The sequence below is a fragment of the Denticeps clupeoides genome, chromosome 3 (assembly GCF_900700375.1).
Source record: "Denticeps clupeoides chromosome 3, fDenClu1.1, whole genome shotgun sequence".
Taxonomy (NCBI): Eukaryota; Metazoa; Chordata; class Actinopteri; order Clupeiformes; family Denticipitidae; genus Denticeps; species Denticeps clupeoides.
The window spans coordinates 29,661,191-29,681,802 of NC_041709.1; the positions used below are offsets into that span (position 1 = coordinate 29,661,191).

Here is a 20,612-nt window from a genome sequence, read left to right on the forward strand (position 1 = left end):
TCTGTCTTGTTTGTGTTTTCCATTTTGTAGGAGGAGCCTGTAATTTTCGGAACATTTGTTGTCTTTGTGTCAAGGCTTCAATTGTATTTCTTTTGATTCATTAAATGAAATGGTTAAAACGTTGGTGGCGTTTCCCTCCCTCTTTCCTGATTGTTAATATTCCTGACCTAGGCCAGGACGTGACAGACTGTTTTAGACAATTTTATCAAAATAGTGAAAAATAAATTCTTTGCCCAGACCTAACTGTTAATTTAGGAAAATGAAATGGTTCTTTGATGTTAGGAATCCGCTATCAGTCCACTTAAGGGCTGAAAGCAACCAGGCTCTGGACAGGAGCGGCTCTGCCAAAAAGCCATTGCCAACTTGAATTGTGCAGGACAAGTTTTTATGATTTTTAAATGTATTTATTTATGGGTTTTTTTTCTGCTGCTGCTGTTTATAATGAGGGACTTGGATGCCAGCACAGATGCCCGCTTTATCCTCAGACCCCAATTTCACATGAATGCAGCTGCTTGTAGCGACATATTTAATCAGCCCACAGAAACGTCCCGCAGCCCTCGCCACCGGGCAGAGAACCAGAAACACATGCAACGGCACACGAGCCAGCTTACACATTCACGGCAACACACTACACACTCGGACGCACGCGCACACATCTTTTTGCATCTAAAAGCCATGTTTTCACCTGGGAATGTTTCTTCAGGATTCACCCAATGGGAAAGCCCCCTGATTCGTCCAATAAAACACGCCGCTGTAACCTGAGGGCTCATTCAGATTCCCTTCTGAGCGTTCATTTATTCCCCCTAACCACATTACAGAGAAAAGAGGAAAGGAGACTGTGGGGGTAAAAAATTGGACTTTCTTGGAAAAAAAAACTCTCAAGAGTGACAGATAAAATGAAAAAGAGCATGTCTGCAAAATCCTTCCTGGCTTTTACATTCTTTCGGAAAAGAGAAGGGGGACAAAAATGACTTGACTTTTGGAAATTTGGACTTCATAATAAAAAAAAAAAACATTTCTAGTATCTGGGTTTTAATCCAGTTCCATGTCCTTGAATGGGAAATGAAACAGGCAAAACGAATAAAATGTAACAACTTGACTCCAATAGTCACCATGCAAACATAATTTTTTATATAACTTATTAAATACAAAAAGACTTATTTTCATTCTGTGTTCCTGGCACAGAATGCTCTGGAACTGGTCATGAATGTAATGAAAAGGAATTAGCAATAAATGGCCAAAAAAAGACTAGAAATTTGGTCAAAAGCTTCCCTGAGCCCCTGGGAGACTAATGTCCTTAACTTTATGCCCCCAATCAATCAGATTTTTTCCACTCTCCGAATGAAATGGTGTGTCAAATAGATGGACAAAGTGAGCAATCGCAGTGCTGAAATCGGCTGGAGTCTTGACATTTGTCTACATTGTCCCAGAGTATCATCTGATAACAAGCTTTTGTTCATCTAAAGTGACTTTTTGCAATCAATGCTGTTTATTTCCCTTTTTATGTTTCTTTACTCATATTTCAAAGAAAGTTCAACGTGTCCTTGAGGGGAAATGCACTATGGGCTTTCCAGTGCAATCAGGCCATATGCCTATAAAAGGCCTTGCTCTAGGTTGAGGATGCAACTATGACATGGCCACAAATATTCTGGTGACTAACTGCATGCTTCTTTTGTTTCTGCTTTTTACCCCTCACAGCCATCATTTCTTGGGAGCAAAATCAGACATCAGGATTACATAAAAGAAATGCCTGCAGCTAAGTAAATGATGCAGAGGAACATTGACTTCTGAACTTCACCACTCAAATTTTTACAGTGTTCACTGTTTCTATTTTTTTGGGAAAGATTTAATCAGAGAACTCTGTGATCTTTATCATTCCAAAGTAATTTTCTTATTTTTGATAAACAGATAACCCAATTAATCACTGAACATAACTCTCTCCCTACCAAATAAGTGAAAATACTTCTATGCTTTGTAGACAGTGATATTAGAGCTTTTACTCGCTAAACTCATCTTGCATTTGTGACATATAAACCCAAAATGAAAAATGGGTCAACTGGAATCCATGTTGAAAGTTTTTAGAAGAACTCTCTAATCTAGAATGTCAGAGTGATAATTACACAATTACACATGGATGTAGTTTTAATGGGCCACATGACCCCTGCCTCATTTATGCTATGCCAAGAAATGAATTTGGCTAGGTTCTGATGTGATATTAACAACTTCAGTTATTGTGTCGTATCACATCTTGATATTGTGACTGAGAGTCAGGATTGTTAACCAACAGGTTATAACACATCCTCACAAGTTAAACCTTGTCCAGAAACCACACCCTGGACGGTTAATTTTGGAAGTGTGTTATTAGATGCAGATGCATTAGATCTTTTTTTTTTCTCAAAAGGCTTGTACAGCCCAGACTTTAACCATAGTTGCTTTAAACACTAGTTGTTTTTTGCTGTTTACACTTTTAAAAAGATTTTATGGACTCATATATGCCCCCCGTCAAGGTAAACACTTGTTAAATCAGGGCAAAAATTTTGCTTACGAAAGGTGAAGTTGTCTAGACCGTGCTCATTTTGGACATGTCGGATGCTTTATGAAGATTATGCTGACCCAGCTGTACTGTGGTCAGGCCAGGCAGTTAACTCTCAGATATATGCCGGGAGGAAAGTCATGCCTCCAGCTCCGGGTTATGGCCCGCAGCGTTGCCGGTTTGAATAAGGTTTTGGGCCAAAGTAATTGGAGTGCCCCGGGGCTCCCATTGCCTTGGACTCATTCCCATAACAATCCATATAATCTCGGAGTAAGTGAACGTGTGAGGTGCTCTGGAGTACCGCCAGCCTCTTGGTTGACAGAGGAGAAACGTAATCATGTGAGTGCTCACATGGTGCTGTAAGTGTGTGCGCGAGGTGGAGCCGTCACACTAAGTGTCAGGGGTTAATAAGATCACTTTTGAAGCTGACCCATAGTGCCCTATACATCTTTCATCAGTGGTCTCTCACATTCACAAAGCAATCGATCAGCAGAATCATATTCCCCTTGCCCCACCTCTGACAAATGGAACCAAATCAGCCAATTTGACTTCAAGTGAGATGGATGACACTTAGTCAATTTCTTTTATGGACATTAGCCATTCATCTCCATGCGTATATGTCTGAGCTACTTGAGAGTGGAATGTTCGCATGTATTGTGCATGCTGCACAATGTATTTTCTCTATATATACCTCTCATGTACAGTCACGTCAGCTCTGTCCTGACCTGGATGGACTCCACAAGAGCTCTGATGGTGCCCTGAGGTGTCTGGAACCAAGAAGCAGATCCAAGATGGAGCCTCCCTGAACAAATATGAACGAGTGGCAGCACACATTATCCTGCAATATGGTATATAGACGGTCTTTACTTTACTTTACTTTACTTTACTTTACTTTACTTTACTTTACTTTACTTTACTTAGCAGACGCTTTTATCCAAAGTGACTTACAAGAGGAAGACACCAGCAGTCTGCAATCACCTTCAATAACAAATCAGTTCACTTGCTGCCTAAAATATCCCACCTCCTGACAGATGCCATTATGGCCTGATAATCAATGTTATTCACTTGGCCTGTCAGTGGTTGTGGTTGATTGGTGATTAGCAGGCATCATAGTAGGGGGACTAAGGGGAATTGGGCCTAGAGTTCTGTGCTACAATGACACTAGTTCACCAGGATCTGGGCTAAGAATACCATCAATCTACCCTGTTGTCTGCTAATAGAGTAAAAAATTATTTGCATAAATGTTGGGAATGTAGTTTATTTACCATAATCTGAACACTTTTGAAAGAGATATTTTGGTATTTTGTCACCCAGTGACTCAGTGTAATAAAACTGCAAGGTCGACATTAGATGCTGGACGAATGGACTGATTGATATACAATATATTTTGCATATATCATAGTGAAGAAGCTGCCTTTGCAACCATCCCTGATCATTTTTTAGAACATTTCCCAGCATTGAACTGAGGTTTGAACCAAACTACATTTTGTACAGATTTTGTACATAAATCACACAATGTAAATCAGGAGTTTGACTCTTCCCAGGACATATGCAGTTCTAATAGGTGGTTTTGTTGGATATTTGCCGCTACATCACAATATAACATGTACCATGACACAGGAGTGATGATGCAATTCAAAACGTATCCATTTCCATCATGATACAACTGTCACGACTACGGACTTACGGGGGAAGGAAGCGCAGAGGTTTGACATTCTGGGAAGGGGTTTTTATTACAACAAACAATAAAGAAATACAAATAAACAATGGCGCGATGGCCGAAAACAATTTAACGTAAATAATGAACTGAAACAAACCCGTAGGCGTGTGGCGATTGCCAGAACTCAAAAACACATGAAACTAAACCAGGTCAAGTTCGTGCAGAGAGTCCACGAAAATGCCAGCGACCCCGAACGGGCGAAAACTTCCGGCATTTATGGGGCGTCAGGATTGCATTCCGGTGTGGAGCCCAGCTGCAGGCAATCCTGACAGAGCTGGCACCCTAGATGGGACTCGAACCCACAAGCCCTGGTTGCCTAATGGATAAGGCACTGGCGTCCTAAGCCAGGGATTGTGGGTTCGAGTCCCATCTAGGGTGCCAGCTCTGTCAGGATTGCCTGCAGCTGGGCTCCACACCGGAATGCAATCCTGACGCCCCATAAATGCCGGAAGTTTTCGCCCGTTCGGGGTCGCTGGCATTTTCGTGAACACTCTGCACGAACTTGACCTAGTTTCGTTTCATGTGTTTTGAGTTCTGGCAATCGCCACACGCCTACGGGTTAGTTTGAGTTTTTCCCTTTTATTTCCCGTTTTTGGCCACCGCGCCATTGTTTATTTCTTTATTGTTTGTTATAATAAAACCCCCTTCCCAGTATGTCAAACCTCTGCGCTTCCTTCCCTCGTAAGTCCGTAGTCGTGACAGAATGCCAGCGACTCACCCAAAAGCGCAGAGGTGGAAAGCAGAGGAGAAGAAACGCCGCGAAGGACGCAGCGCGGCGCGGCGAACGCGAACGCCAGGGGAGAGACGCGCCGCCCGTTCTGGTGGAGCGTTTTCTCCCCGAGAAGCCGTGGTACGCGTCGCCGCGTGATGACGTCACCCCCGGGAAACTCCGCGAAACCCGGAAGCGACAACGTCAGCGGGTGAGTGGGCGGAGCGAGGACGTTGGCGTCGGCAGCAGCGAGGAAGTGACTTGGGCAGCGAGCGCAGAAGATGCGACCCCCACGATCTTCGCCATGTCGAGCCAAGAACTCTGCGCTCTGCTGGCCAGGCTCCCCGTGGACTGGGACGACACGGACGACGACGAGAGCACGGGAGACGAGAGTTGGGCTCCGCCCATCGCGCCAGTCTGCGATCGTCGCAAGGTCCGTGGGGACCCACGTCACTTCCAGGGGGGTGAGAAGCGACAACAACAACGGCGGCGTTCCTCCAGCGAGGAGGTGGGCAGCCTCCAGCCCGAATGGCCAGAGTACTGCCCATGGGAGCTTATCGCGCCATGGGTCCAGGATGTCCGCAGGGTGGACGACCCTTGGAGTCACCGGTGGGAGGACACGGATGACGAAAGCGATGATGACGTGGATTTTCGGTGGGCGGTCGGTGCCGGGATGGCTCCGCCCAGCGTGCGCGTCCGAGATCATCGCGGCGTCCGTGATGACCCATGTGACTTCCGGGGGTACGAGGTTGACACGGACGACGACCAGGATGACGCCGTTTGGGCAGTCGGTGCCGGGATGGCTCCGCCCATCGCGCCCATCCAGGAGCGTCACGAGGTCCGTGGAGACCCACGTCCCTCCCAGCAGTGTGAGGAAAGCTGGTGGAAGAGGGCGACGGGAGGTCGCCAGCCAGCAACTGCGCTGCCGGGACTGCCTCGCAGGGAATCCTCCATTCCTGCTCCAGTCGCCGACCCGCCTTCCCTCTGCCCGGACGTTCCCCAGCAAAATGGCAGCGCAGCACCAGCGTCCACACCTGCTGGAGAAGACGTCCACCCCCCTCCACACCACACACCTACCACCATCTCCAGCGACGTGCCCAGCCCAGGGTGGGACCGCCCAATTGTCCCGGGACCCTTCAGTGGGGCAGCAGACACAGACGAGATCACTACCATCCTCACGTGTCTGACTGGATCAGCATGGGGCTGGAGCACAACCCTCTGGCAGCAGGGAGAGACAGACAGGAGTTTTCGGGACTTCCAACAGAGACTGAGGGCGGAGTTTGATCGGCCTGAGCCAGGGATCGAACTCTGCCCCTCCACCACATCCAGTGCCAGTCAGGATCCGGGGCAAGAAGACCCAGCACTGGTGGGCGACGAGAAGGTCGCTCCTCCCGAGATCCTGGCTGTGCCCCCTGAGGAGGTCCCGGAGAGCCCAGAGAGGGATCCAGACGACCCTCTCTTCTGTCTGTCTCTGTCTGTGTGTGTGTGCGTGGCATATGTGTCCGTATGTCGCCCCCACTTCCCCTCTTTGTGTCCACCAGATGGCGACCCAGCCGCGGAGCCGAACCCCAGGGAGGAGGTTCCTGACCCGAATGTGCTGGTCCAAGGCGAGGTGGACAAGCCCCAAGGTACCCCTAAGTCCAGCCGGGGGGGGTGCTCCCCCAAAGAATTTTTTGGGGGGGTGCAGTTCGGGTTGGGGACTCCTCCTGAGGGGAGGGGAGGTGGGGAAGCGATGGAGCTGGGTCCTCCGGTAGCCAGTGAGGAGGGCGGGCCAGGCATGGGCCTGCGTCTGCCTCCAGAGGGGTGGAGCGCCATAGAGCCCCCGGGTAGGCATGAGGACCCAGCTGGGACAGGCAGGAAGAGGGCCTGCTTGTCCCAACGGACGCAGAAGGGGCTAGCCGGATGGTCTGGCAATGCCCCCCCCTTGGCACCAGGGCCGTGCAGCGAGAGGGGCTGCATAGTCCCAGAAGGCACCAGCCTGGGGTGCCTGGAACAGTCGCCGGAGGCTCTGGGACAATCTCCCTGCGCGGTGCAGGGGGTGACACTAGACGTGTCAGAGGGGACATGTGGAGACAGGGCCCACACGTACCCAGATGGATCGGCCCTGATTATTGTGTGCAGGTACGGGAGTCCGGGGCCGCCATGCGGGACCACGCCGGGAGCCAGGCGAGGGTCCGGGGCCGCCATGCGGGACCACGCCGGGGAGCCAGGCCGAGGGTCCGGGGCAGTCATGCGGGACCACGCCGGGGAGCCAGGCCGAGGGTCCGGGGCCGCCATGCGGGACCACGCCGGGGGAGCCAGGCCGAGGGTCCGGGGCCGCCAAGCGGGACCACGCCGGGGAGCAGGCCGAGGGTCAGGGGCCGCCAAGCGGGACCCACGCGGGGAGCCAGGCCGAGGGTCCGGGGCCGCCAAGCGGGACCACGCACGTGGGAGCCAAGGCCGAGGGTCCGGGGCCGCCACGGACCACGCCGGGGAGCCAGGCCGAGGGACGGGGCCGAAAAGAATGAAAAGAAGGGGAGAAAGAAGAGGGAAAGGGGAAGAAAAGAATGAAAAAGAAGGGGAGAAGAAAGAGGGAAAGGGGAAGAAAGACTGACAAGAAGGGGAGACAGCGAGGGAACGGGGCCGCCAGCCTGACCACGCCGGGGAGCCAGCCCGAGGGACGGGGCCGCCACGCCTGACCACGCCGGGGAGCCAGCCCGAAGGACCGGGTCCTCCAAGGGGAGGATACAGCAGGGCAGGAGCCCTGTGGTTGCTGCCGTCCGCCCCGCCGCCTCCACTGATGGTACTGTTGGGGCTCCGAGGACGTAGCCCTTGGAGGGGGGGCTCTGTCAGGATTGCCTGCAGCTGGGCTCCACACCGGAATGCAATCCTGACGCCCCATAAATGCCGGAAGTTTTCGCCCGTTCGGGGTCGCTGGCATTTTCGTGAACACTCTGCACGAACTTGACCTAGTTTCGTTTCATGTGTTTTGAGTTCTGGCAATCGCCACACGCCTACGGGTTAGTTTGAGTTTTTCCCTTTTATTTCCCGTTTTTGGCCACCGCGCCATTGTTTATTTCTTTATTGTTTGTTATAATAAAACCCCCTTCCCAGTATGTCAAACCTCTGCGCTTCCTTCCCTCGTAAGTCCGTAGTCGTGACAACAACACTGTAATATATATCTTTTATATATATATATATATATATATAAATCTTTTAATTATTTGTATTTTGTTAAACTCCAGTAAATCCAGAATGGGCTGTATAATGAATGATGTGTAGTGCTGGGTTCAGAGGTCAGATATGGAGGTACATAGGTCGCAATAATTGCAGCCTCTCCTCTTTAATTGTGGCTCATGACGATATTTTCTGTGCACAGACCTCAGCACAGATTGCTACTTCATTGCCAGGCAGTCCTGTGAACTCTGCTCACCAGACATATGCTGCGATTGCAAACACAGAAACACGCAGACTAATGGGGAGAGGGCGAGCAGAGAGCGAGAGCAAGGCGTGGCTCCGTTCCCCCGGCCCGGCTGTGCGTCAAGCACCAACCTCCGATTGCATCACGTAGCAGGAATCCGCAATCTGAGCGGGGGGCTGCAGCGGATCGCCAGCGTGGCTGGATGTGGAACAGGTGGAGGGGAAAATGGAAAAATGCGACAATCCGGTCGCAGGCACGATCTCCGAGACAAAACAAATAAGGTGCAGCGACATGACGAGCCGTCATACCAAAAAAAAAAAAAAAAGACCCATAGAATAAAAGAACTTAAAACACGATGTGGCACCCGCCGAAAAAGTCCAATGTAAACCAGCACATCTGAACACATCAAACTGGGCTAAATTGTCTTGTTGACATCCTCGTTGTGCTTGTTGCTGTTGGTGCTGTAATGATCTCACCGCGGGCGGCCCTAATTAAAGCCTGCTGGGTAATTGCCCCTAAGTAAGATGTTTAAAATCCATCTCTCCCTGTCCCTGTTTTCCCAGCTGAATATAATGCAGTAAATGCTATAGGAAATGTGTTTTTTTTTTTTTTCTTTCTGAAGGCAGGCTAATGCTAAAAACCATCATCTCCGCGCATTAGATATGCCCGGCTGCCGAAAATCCCTTCCGGCATCTGCCCTGCGTCTCTTTAACCGAAATGGAGGCAATTGTGCGGCGAGGCTCGAGGGGGTAACTCGGTTTACCCCAACCCACCCCCTCAGTCGAACTGCACATGCAAAAGTGTACGGCGGCGGAGGCAGGGGGAGAGAGAGACGGAAGCAAGAAGAGGAACATAAAAAACGCATAAGCTTTCTGCGGCGGAGCCGATGGGAGATTTTTATGGCACGCCGATCCACGGTATTGCCTGTCAAGCTCAAACGCATCACATCAAGGGGGCGGCGTGACCAAGGAGAAAGGGCCATGAAAATGGTCACTCTTAAAAAAAGAAAGCTGGAGGGGTGGGGGGGTGGGGGGGACGCTGGGTTGGGTGGAGGAGCCGTCGCCCTTCCGTCAGAGGTCGGATAAACCGCGACGGCTCGGCACTTAGCACCATTCACTGTGTAGATATCATGCACGACTAAGGTGCAAATGAAGCCCAAATGCACGTTACCCCTTATTTAACCTCATGTGACCTCACCTGTTAGTAAGAACCCCCTTGCACAACCGAAGGTGTGAGCGACACATCAAATTGCATCCATCACAACAAAGCAGTGATTTTCAGGTTCCATGTAGTGTTTACTCCTTTTCATCACTTTCAGCCCCTTCACATTTCTACATTTATTCCATGGAGTTACTGAATTGTTTAAATGTGTTTAGTTAGTTGTCAATGCACATTTTGAAATGATATGGAACGATTTGAATGATGGAGTCAGTTACAGAGAGAAAGCAATGTTTTGATAGAAATATTGTTTTATTCATATAGGTCATGTGAATTGTAATGTCACGGTAGGTGCTTCTTGGAAAGGTGAGCGTGATGCATTACACAAATCATTAAATGTTAAGCGTGTTACTCAGAGTTTTTGGAACACGGGTAATATCATTGTGGACCGCAACTTGGATCTGTTCTCGCTGCCAGGTTACAAGGGGCATATCGCTCCGTCATCGCCTTGGTCACGTGCCCTCGTCGGCCTTGATTAAATATGACCATGGCCACGCTTTACCAGATCTTGGAGGAGAAATCCCTTCTTTAATCACATAACGCACTCAAAATGATCGCTTTTTTTATGTAAAACTGGTAACTTAGGCGACTGATTGTATGCAGGTTTAAATGGGCCCTCTGTGGATATTGGATATTCGGGCGAGGCCGATTCAGGCGAGTCCTCCAGTCCTTCATCAGTTTCTGACCGCAGGACAGCTGCTGGCTGGATATGTTTGTGCGCCGGACCGCGCTCTGCCCAGCAGTCACACTGGCTGGTGGAAAACATCAGCACCAGCCCTGCGGTGCCCGATACACTCCTGACAACACAGACGGCCCACAACCATCTGGTCAGCAGTGGTCATTCGGTGAGAAACTGACCCTTGATCTGTGTGTTACTGATGGGCAAGTGTGCCTAATAAAATGCCCCGGAGGGGGTGTAGGTTTCTAACAAAGTGGCCGAGACAAACTCTGATTGCCAGTTTCCCTGGTGTCCGACATCACATGGCCACCTCCGCGAACCCCCGGCCCCTCCCCATTTCACCCTATCTGATAGCAGAGCAGAGGCGTTCAGGCAGAATAGAGCGGCAGAACCCGGCACTGATAGATCAGACGTGACGGGACTCCCAGATGCAGACAGGAATTGTGCTATATTAAAAAAAAAGAATGTTGCAGCCGGTGTGAAGGTGTAAGCTAATAACGTGGAGGTAAATCCATTTCGCTCGGAAATTAATCCTCCAGGCTACATGATTTGAGGGAGAGAATAATGTGAACACAGAAGCTAAGAGCACTTCACCGAAAAAGAAAAAAATAATAACAGCAAAATAAAATGAAAAAACAGTAAAGGGTGCATTTTATAAAAACAGAATGATTGCAATTTGTTTTAACTGAATCAAGCCGCATTTACTTGTCCATTTTGGGTTCATTTTAACCATCACAGCAACATAATGAAATGAAGATGGTTGAAACACACAGGCCTTAATGGAAAGTCAAGGGTCTGGACGTGGATTAATGAAACATGAAAGATATTCAAGGTTCCTGTGTCACTGCCCAGAACCCATGCCAGTGCAGAACCAGCAGGCTACAACTTTTGAAACAGTCATTATCGTTTTTTTACTTCCATGATGGTGGAGGGTGCGAATATCGAGCTGCTATTAAAGCCGGCGTCTGATTTCTGTCTGACACCAGAGTGTGATCGGAATATTCTGCTCTTACCAGCTGCATACAAAGTGGCAATCTATAAATGTTCTATATGAACTGCTAACTATTTACATTTCTAATCAAAGGACACACGGGTCAAACAATCATTAATCAATCACCATCAGAAACAAACCACCCCAATCTGTAAATGGGTTTGGATCTTTGCTGATCATTAAAAAGTGAAAGTGATTGTCATTGTGATACACTGCAGCACAGCACACGGTGACACAGCGAAACGTGTCCTCTACATTTATCACCCATCACCCTTGGTGAGCAGTGGGCAGCCATGACAAGGCGCCTGGGGAGCAGCGTGTGGGGACAGTGCTTTGCATTTACATTTATATTTACAGCATTTACCAGACGCCCTTATCCAGAGTGACTTACAATCAGTAGTAACAGGGACTGTCCCCCCCTGGAGCAACTTAGGGTTAAGTGTCTTGCTCCGGGACACAATGGTAGTAAGTGGGATTTGAACCTGGTTAGTGGCATAGGCGAGTGGCACCTCAGTGGCACTTTGCTCAGTGGCACCTCAGTGGCACCTTGGCGGTTCAGGGATTCGAACCGACAACCCGAGGTCTGCTTCCTTACCTGCTAGGCCACCACTGCCCATAAACGTGAATCTTTCATAACCCTTGCATGATCGGGAATCAAACCAGGGCTGCAGCAGTGAAAGTACCGAATCCTAACCACTAGACCACCAGCAGATCCTACACTTTCCAGACGATATAGAATGTTCTGTGTAGTCTGAGAATGCGCTTGGAAAAAAGGGCCATCCGGGTATTTCTGATCAAAGTAAATCACGCAAAGATGTCAATAAAAAAAGCTTCAAAAACTCAGAATAAATTTTTTTTTTTTGTTTTGGCACACCTTTTTTCACAGGAAACGGAGCGCAACATACTATCTGTGCCAAGAATGTGCCACATGAGAAAAATGTGAGGAAAAAAAAAAGATCCAAATGCAGCCATGACTTAATTATACAACTCATGGGCATCGTTTTCAATCTTGTTAGTCTTTCAAATTGAAATATGAAATATGAAATATAGCATCCAGCATCCTGAAATTATCTTCAACCTCTCTGCCACCGTAAAGATTTTCTTTTTCGCTCAGTGTGCCCCGCCCTCTTCTCTGCTGGGCCGGCATCATCTAAAGGCCGGTGCTCCCATCCCTGCTGCCTCCGCAACGCCACTGGCTGCCAGAGCGAAACCAAATAAAAGTTAAACGCATGCACACACACACATACACACACACGTATACAAGTGTTTTTCTCATGCTGCTGTGTGTGTGCCAGTGGTCACACCATCCATCAGGCCCATGTCAGCACCGGGGGCCAGTGCCTGCGGGTAATCCAGCCGCACCCCGGCCCACGCAGGTCGCTGCCCACGATGCCGGGTCAGCCATGCAGCAAGCGCTGCGCAGCCAAGCAGCAACCCGTGCCGACCCTTTATGAGGTCTGCTTGAGACGGAATGGCAGAGCTGATTTTGTTTAGCTCGGGGGGAGAAAGAAAAAAAGAAAAAAGGGTGCATATGTTAGGGCCAAGAGGGGGACAAACTCATGTTTACACTGCGTTGGCACAGGAGACATGGCTTCTCACCGAGTTTGATTCTCATGCACCTTCAATCAAAAAAAAAAACGATTCTGAAAAATAAATTGTGAAGGAGCCTTTGAGTTAAATGTGCACACACACACACTGACACACACACACACACACACACACACACACACACTTCCAGCCTGGACTCAACCAAAAAGACTACAGAGCTGCATTTACATTTACATGGGTTCTTTTATCTGGCGCTCTCATCCAGGTTCTGCCCCCCCCCCCTCCAGAGCAACGCAGGCTTTGCCGTGGCGCTCAAGGGACGCGGTGGCAGCAGCGGCTTCCACGTCACTTGTCTGCACACGTCTCTGTCCAATCTCGAGAGCGTGTCCTCGGTCGGCCTACACAATGTCACCGCTTGCTTCGTGCCGCCCTGACGCAATAAAGAGCGTGTGATGAACCGCGATCACGGGGACAACGATGTAAACATGTGAGGGGGATTTGCTCGTGTCACCCACCTGCGCCTCCCTCTGCTGCGTCCACCGCATGATAAACAACGCTGCCAAGAAATACCATCTTAGGAATTTGAAAGCAAAGGAGCTCACTTGTTCTTATTATATTTATTACTAATTATTAATACTAGCAATACACCCATTACATGGTTCTAGTCCTTGGTTACTATGGTAATTGTCATGGAACTCTATGTGCTATTATGAAACAATAATTCCATCTACAGTTGAACGGTGGACTGTTCCACTGCTAGAACAGACACAATCCTGCTGTGCAAGTGTAGTTGAAATGTAAAAAGATTAATTTAACTGTGGTGTAGACTAGTAGAATCAGAATCAGAATCGTACTTATTGGCCAAGTAAATGCAAGTGCATACAAGGAATTTGATTCCGGTAGATGGTGTCTCTCAAGTACAATGCAGGAAAAAAACAACAATGTGCAAGGATGTGGTGATATTGTGCAAGTTGTGGATTTGTTTGTGATTAATAAATAACTATATCTATTTTTTATGAATAAATAGGCAAAAAAACAAAAAACTAAATCTTATATACAAGTGAACAAGTGAGCATAAAGTGCATTGTGCAATGATGGAGGTGATTTACAGTATCAGCTGTTTCGATTTACAGTATCAGCTGTGAAGTGAAGTGAAGTGATTGTCACATGTGATACACAGCAGCACAGCACATGGTGAAATTTGTCCTCTGCATTTAACCCATCATCCTGAGTGAGCAGTGGGCAGCCATGACAGGGCAGCCGTGGCACCTTGGCAGATCCGGATTTGAACTGGGAACCTTCTGATTATGGGGCCACTTCCTTAACCGCTGGCCACCACTGCTCCATTGTCTCCCACTGCCCCACTGTGACAATAGCTGCAAAATATCCCATATATCATTCTATTTAAAAAAAAGGTGGTCCATGACAGGAAAAGGCTTGGTTAACAAGCAGGGACAAGTCAAGAGAACAGACAGACATGAAGACATCCGCTCTAACAACAAACAGGCTGAGGCCTGCTGCGTCCAAAGGGGACCTCAGAATTTTGATTCCCTTTCGGAAATAAAACGCATGGTCCCCAACTGTGCTGGTCCCAGAGCTGGAAGGAATTTCTCACAGACAAGCGACACAGCAAATTGAGATGTACTTTGTTCAAGGCAGAAATAAAAAAAAAAGGTCCCACCAGCTCTGAGAATGAGACTTCCAATCATAAAAAACTAAAAGTTGAGGCAGATAATTACCTTCCTCTGCCTTCCGGATTGTGCTGAGAAAAAGCTTTTTTTTTATCCCAAAGTTTCCCCTGTTTTACGGTCAGTCATAAAATTCCAGCAGCGGCTCATAAAACGTCTCTATATTACTACCGCATTCTTTAAAAACATGTCTCTCCACGGCACATCAGCCCGGCCTGAAATACGGCAACCAATGCAACCCAAGGTCAGCACAGGCCGAGAGCTGGCAGGTAAATTTAGGAGCGGGGACGTGCCCGGCTCCTTGGCCCCTTCTGCAGAGCATAAGGAAGTTTCTGGCCTCGTAAAGTGCAATCTTTGGATGAACGGTCCGGCAGGGATTTTCGCTCCGTTACAGCGGGCCGGATGATGGAGCACCAGCAGCTGATAACTCTTGTGTTCGGGCGGGAGAGATTAGGCCTTTTTTTTTTTTTTTTATCACCGGGGTATCAGCCGCTGGTATAACCGTGCGGCAGTCATTAAAAGTAATAAATAAATAGAATTTGTACAACGTCTTGTGCCCGTTTTGGGATTCCGGCCCCGAGGTGTTTTTTTTTCCGCAGGATATTGTAACAAACGATGGTGAGCGTCAATGATTCAGCGGCACACGGTCAGTCCTGCTGAACCACCGAGGGTATTCGAGGGGGGGGAGGGTGCTAATGAAATACGGCCGAGCGAGGCGAGCGCGCTGGGTTATTTTAAGCCAGACCAAGGGTGTCTGAGCAAAAAACCCAGATCCCGTGGAAACATATGGACGCCGCGCCACTTACGTGTCTCCTGGTGCCGGTGGACCAATTAATTCTGTTTATTCTGCCTAGGAGCGGCTCAGGACCGGGCTCCAAAGCGCAGAGCCGCGGCCAGCGCACTTTGACTCATGTAGATTCTTAAGCGATCCCACAAAGGACGGTCACATGACTGTGGCCGCCTGGTGCAGCTAAAACCTTGATTTAGTACCGGAGCAGACCGCCTTATAACCAGACATTCTGCCAATATGCCAAAGGAATCCATTCAGCACAGATCAATGACACCAACTCCATCAAATTAAGACCCTAATGTATTTCTCATAAAGACTTAAGATCAAGGGTCACTGAGGTCACAGTAAGGACACCTGGGCCTTAGTACCAAACTGGTCTCCATCTCTCTTTTTCTGTGAATCTGTTCCTTTACAAAGTTGGTGCAAGAAAATCCAAACGCAACTCAGGTTATTGACAGAATGAATACAGAAATTAATTAAACTATATCACCATTAACTGTCCAAGAAATGGGAAAAAAATTATATGTTTATAAGATAAATATCATGGGTTAACTTTGGTATAGTGGCAACAATACAAGAAATTGGTACTAGCATTTGTATATGGGTTGGAGCCTTCATCCCCAATCGCTGATTTTCAATTTCTTTTCCTAAAGACAAAACGGCAATTAAGAGCTAAGGAGATAAAATATGTCTGCACCCTTTTAGGAGGTCCATTCTGTTATTCACTGTATGCAGAGTAGAGTGGTAATAGCCTAGTGGTTAACACACTCGCCTAAGAACCAGAAGACCCAGGTTCAAATCCCACTTACTACCATTGTGTCCCTGAGACACTTAACCCTAAGTTGGGGGGACTGGAGGGGACTGTCCCTGTAACTACTGATTGTAAGTCGCTCTGGATAAGGGCGTCTGATAAATGCTGTAAATGTAAATGTAGTAACACATTAAGTCATACAAGTGGGCATAATACCATAACTTCAAAAATAGCAGATATAGAAATTCACAGGTGAAAAGAAATCAAGAAAAATAAAAATGTGGTGTTGCATTTTTCTCGCAGAGACCCACTGAGGGGAATTTCTGAAGCAGAAGTGGTCCTGCTGTGTGTCTGCTGCTTTTCTGTGAACCTGACCTGGGTACCTGTGTTCATGGATACGAGGATCTGTTTTGTGTTATTTTAGCGGTGAAACCCTCATGACAAGGTGAAACCTGTCACGGCGAGGGTGGAGGGAGGGTCAGGTACATGGTGGAGCAGAGTGGTGGAGGGTCAGGTAATGGAGGATACAAGTCTCTTAACAATAGCACTGCAAAGAGCAGTAAATGACTTGAAAATGACGGCCCCCTTATCAGGTAATGGCGTGGGCTGCATTTGTCCTCTTTTATTCAGCAGCCAGGCACGGGGGGGGGGTGGAAATTCCTCCACACTTCTATTTTTACTCCTCGGCCATGGGCGGCTGCACGGCGGGGAAGATAAGGTACGTCGGGGGTTAAGCTTGGTCATGGACGACGGTCACGGTGGTCGCGTTAAACACTTTTGCCGGCAGCCGGCTGTCCCCCGTGACACCCCCAGCCTATTCAGAGCCGTCACTTGTTGTCCTCTAATGACAGGATCAATACCTCCGCCACCCATTACCATCTCAAACAAACAGAAAAGACCAACGATCCCCCACCCCGTCCTCCGCCTGAAATTTAACGGCCACATCTAAACAACACCCAGGGAATGGTATAAAAAAAAGCGAGGTTTTTAACGATCAAGACGCAGAGTGGACGGACCCCTTAACAAATCCATTTAAATCTGTCAGAGGGCTGCCCATCTGCAGGTTATAATCACGGCGGGCGTCATTTTCAGCCGCCACTTTGACATGACAAGTGCCCACAGATTCCCGCTTGCTTAGCAAGGGCAGGCGAAGCGTGATGGCAGGTAGGAGGTGCCCCCGCGGTGCCCGGTAACAAGCTGCCACACACATGACTGGCAGCGGAGTGACAGCAGAGCACCGACACAACTGAGGCGCGCAGGCGTCCAGCCACCTACTGAACTCCCATCGTCCTGTTGGGTTTATTGAGGGTTAAGCCAGCTATGCCACTTGTATGCTCCCTGTCCATCAGACACATGTGAGCGTACACTAAATAAAGCATAGATGCATTAACGGCATAACTTATTAGGTTAAATATTTCAAATGAATCGGCGTAATTAAGATATTGCTTTTGACTGCCCTAATTTTAAATCAATAATCCTGTTTGAGTAGCAGTTCTTCTCCCTGATTCATTCCCTCCATCGTGCTCCCAACAGAGCTCTGGGTTCTCTGATGTTTGAGCCAGAGGCTGTTTTTCACCCCGTCTTGTCCTCCCTGAACCCCCTGATTGTACAGATCTGCTCTTCTGTTTCGTACCTTGTTGGTCTGTTGTTCTCTTCTTGTCTGCCTTTCTTGACCAAAGGCCACATTTTATATGATCTTCTGTTTACTTCTATACCAGTTCACTCTGAGAAATTCAAGGCAATGGCTCTATTTCTTTCTTTTAAGTGTAGAAATGCATTTGCTTTTTCCTTTTGAAACATCCAGTGAACATTCAGGCACATTATGGGGAACATGCCTTCACTCTGCTTCAGCGTTTATTAAGGATGGCATTCCGCCTGTTTCTCACTGGTTTCTGATGGTCTCTTGAGATGGAAGGACCAGTTGGGTAGGATTTTTATCACTTCATTCACTTCAGCAAAGCATGCTACCATGTTCTGTAAGTACAGTTATAGTGGAGTGAAAAAGCATTTGCCCCCTCTCTGACTTCCTGCTTTTTTCATGTTAGTCACATTTAAAGGGTTCAAGTCATCAAAAAATAATGAATATTAGTCAAAGACAACACAAGTACTGTTTTTTGAAAAAAATTCAAACCTACACGACCCTGTGTGACAAAGTGATCACTGCTAAACAGGTTCTCAATCAAGAAATCAATTAAATAAGACCTGCCTGACAATGTGATGTCAACCAAAAGATCCACATCACACCAAGATCCAAAGAAATTCAGGAACAAATGAGAAAGAGAAATTGAGATCTGTCAGTCTGGAGAAGGTTCTAAGGCCATTTCTAAAGCTTTGGAGCTCCAGCGAATCACAGTGAGAGCCACTGTCCACAAATGGCGAAAACATGGAACAGTGGTGAACCTTCCCAGGAGTGGCTGGCTGACCAAAAATACCCCCAGAGCACAGCAATGACTCATTCAAGAGATCGCAAAAGACCTTCACATAACCGCATTTTGTGTTTACTTGAGTTGTCTTTGAGTAATATTTAAATTTGTTTGATTATTTGAAACATGTTTTTAAATGTTTAAATAGACAAAATGGAAAAAACATGGACAAAAAATAAATTAGAGAGGGGATATATGACTGTATATGACTGTATACGTTCTTGTTCTGAGTGTTTTATTACCCTTCTGTTACCGTATACTGGCCAATAGTAGTGCTTAATGTGCAAATGTGTCACATTCCACAAATAATCCACAGACTACAATCGCAAACCCACAATGCACTGTGTTACTGACTTATAATACTGGCTTCATGACAGAGAGAAGAAAGCCTCAATATCTCTAGCAAGCCTTAAGACTTAACATGAACGTTTCACCATCAAAATGAGACTTAATGAGTGGTTCATTGGTTACACACCAAATTCAGGCATGTCAAAAAAACAGCGATTTCATTTGTCCTTGTTGTCCAGCCTAGAGAAGGCGGTGTTGGTGGGTTAGTGGTTAAGTAAATAACTAAATAAATCCTTTCTTTCCGGCAGTAAAGGCCCAGCATTACTGCCGAGGCACGTAGATGAATGCTCTCCGCCGGAACTCATCCCCTGTGTGTAAAGGTAAAGCCTTTGTCAAGAAAATCTCGGGATTAGCTCTAAGGCTCCTCTCTTCGTTCGTTTCACTTTTACGCATCCGTGAAGATCCCTTGTTCGCCTTTTTTGTCCTCCTCGAAGTTCCCTGCTACTACTCATCTCCCAGCCTCTCTGCAGTCTCTCCAGTTGGTTCTTTCTAAGGATGTTTGGCATCATTGGCGTTATGCTCTGAGAAACCTGTTTTATTCCAAGCGACGTGTACACCAGGCAATATGTGGATAATGAGGTGGAGAGTGGACGTGAACCAAGGTTGGAGTAGAATGCAACTTCTGAAGATTAAAAAAAACAAGAGCATGCAGTTCTATTCGGGTTGAGACTTTCCACCTCATTGCAGGGAAAATGAACTGCCAGGGTTTCCACTTTTCATGTTCACCAGACACCCTTCACACCTAATACAAATGATTTCTGAAATTCGAAAAGAGAATCAGATTTATGAATAAGAAATAACACACTCAAGGATGTATAAAACTCTGCAGAACATTGTTTACGTAGTTAATGTGAAATGCATTAGCCATTGAAAGTGGTTGAGGGGCGGAGCTTTAAGAATCATTCTGCGGACTGAACAATATTCCAAAGTATCTTGCAAAAAGCTTCTGCTTCAACCACCACACTTAAATATTGAAACTGTGCCATAATCACTTTTATAATAATATTGCCACTGGTGTGCTGATCTACGGAGCTCAGCCACCAGCCTATCAAATGGCGCAGCACAAAACTGAGTAGATCTTATTATTACAGAAACTTCATAGATTCAGCAATGAATAATGGGCCCATCTGTCATGCAGCTCATGGCACCTTTGCGATGCCATTCAGTCAGCAGATGCACATAAAAATAATTGGTTAATGCATTTTTTCTTCTTTCAGTTCCACAGATGCATAACACTACAGGGATGGCACTGGCTTATAGTTTATTATCCATAAATAATAATTCCAAAACATTGTTAATAGGCTGGGATGGAAACATTGTGACATTGTGATAAAGTTTCATACCATTACATTTACATTTACATTTAAGGCATTTGGCAGACGGCCTTATCCAGAGCGACTTACAACGTGCTTTCAAGTTACCATCGATGAAATGATCAGTTCTGGTTCATTAGGACCCCAACTATGAATACAATTTTAGTCACTCTTGTTGTAGATTCTGTACACAAGTTAGACAATAAGAAGTTCATATAAATATTCTCTAAAGAGGAAGGTCTTGAGCTGCTGTTTGAAAGTGCTCAGTGACTGAGCTGTTCTGACCTCGAGGGGAAGTTCATTCCACCACTGAGGGACCAAGACGGAGAAGAGTCTAGATGAATGTTTTCCTTTTACCTTCAGAGATGGAGGGACCAGGTGAGCAGTACTGGAGGCTCGGAGTAAACGAGGTGCAGTGCGAGGTGTAATAAGGGCTGTGAGGTAGGATGGTGCTAGTAGGATGTTTGGCTTTGTAGGCCAGCATCAGTATTTTGAATCTGA

General features: G+C 47.3%; 1 protein-coding gene and 1 non-coding gene across 2 annotated transcripts in view; one reads left to right on the forward strand and one right to left on the reverse strand.

Annotated features, from left to right (window-relative positions):
- The window catches only part of LOC114786095 (transmembrane protein 132C), a 146,392-nt gene that overhangs the window by 99,673 nt on the left and 26,107 nt on the right, over positions 1–20,612 (reverse strand). The window lies entirely within an intron of this gene.
- trnar-ccu (transfer RNA arginine (anticodon CCU)) lies at positions 4,559–4,631 on the forward strand. Its single transcript has one exon. It is a non-coding gene; the product is annotated as a tRNA-Arg (tRNA).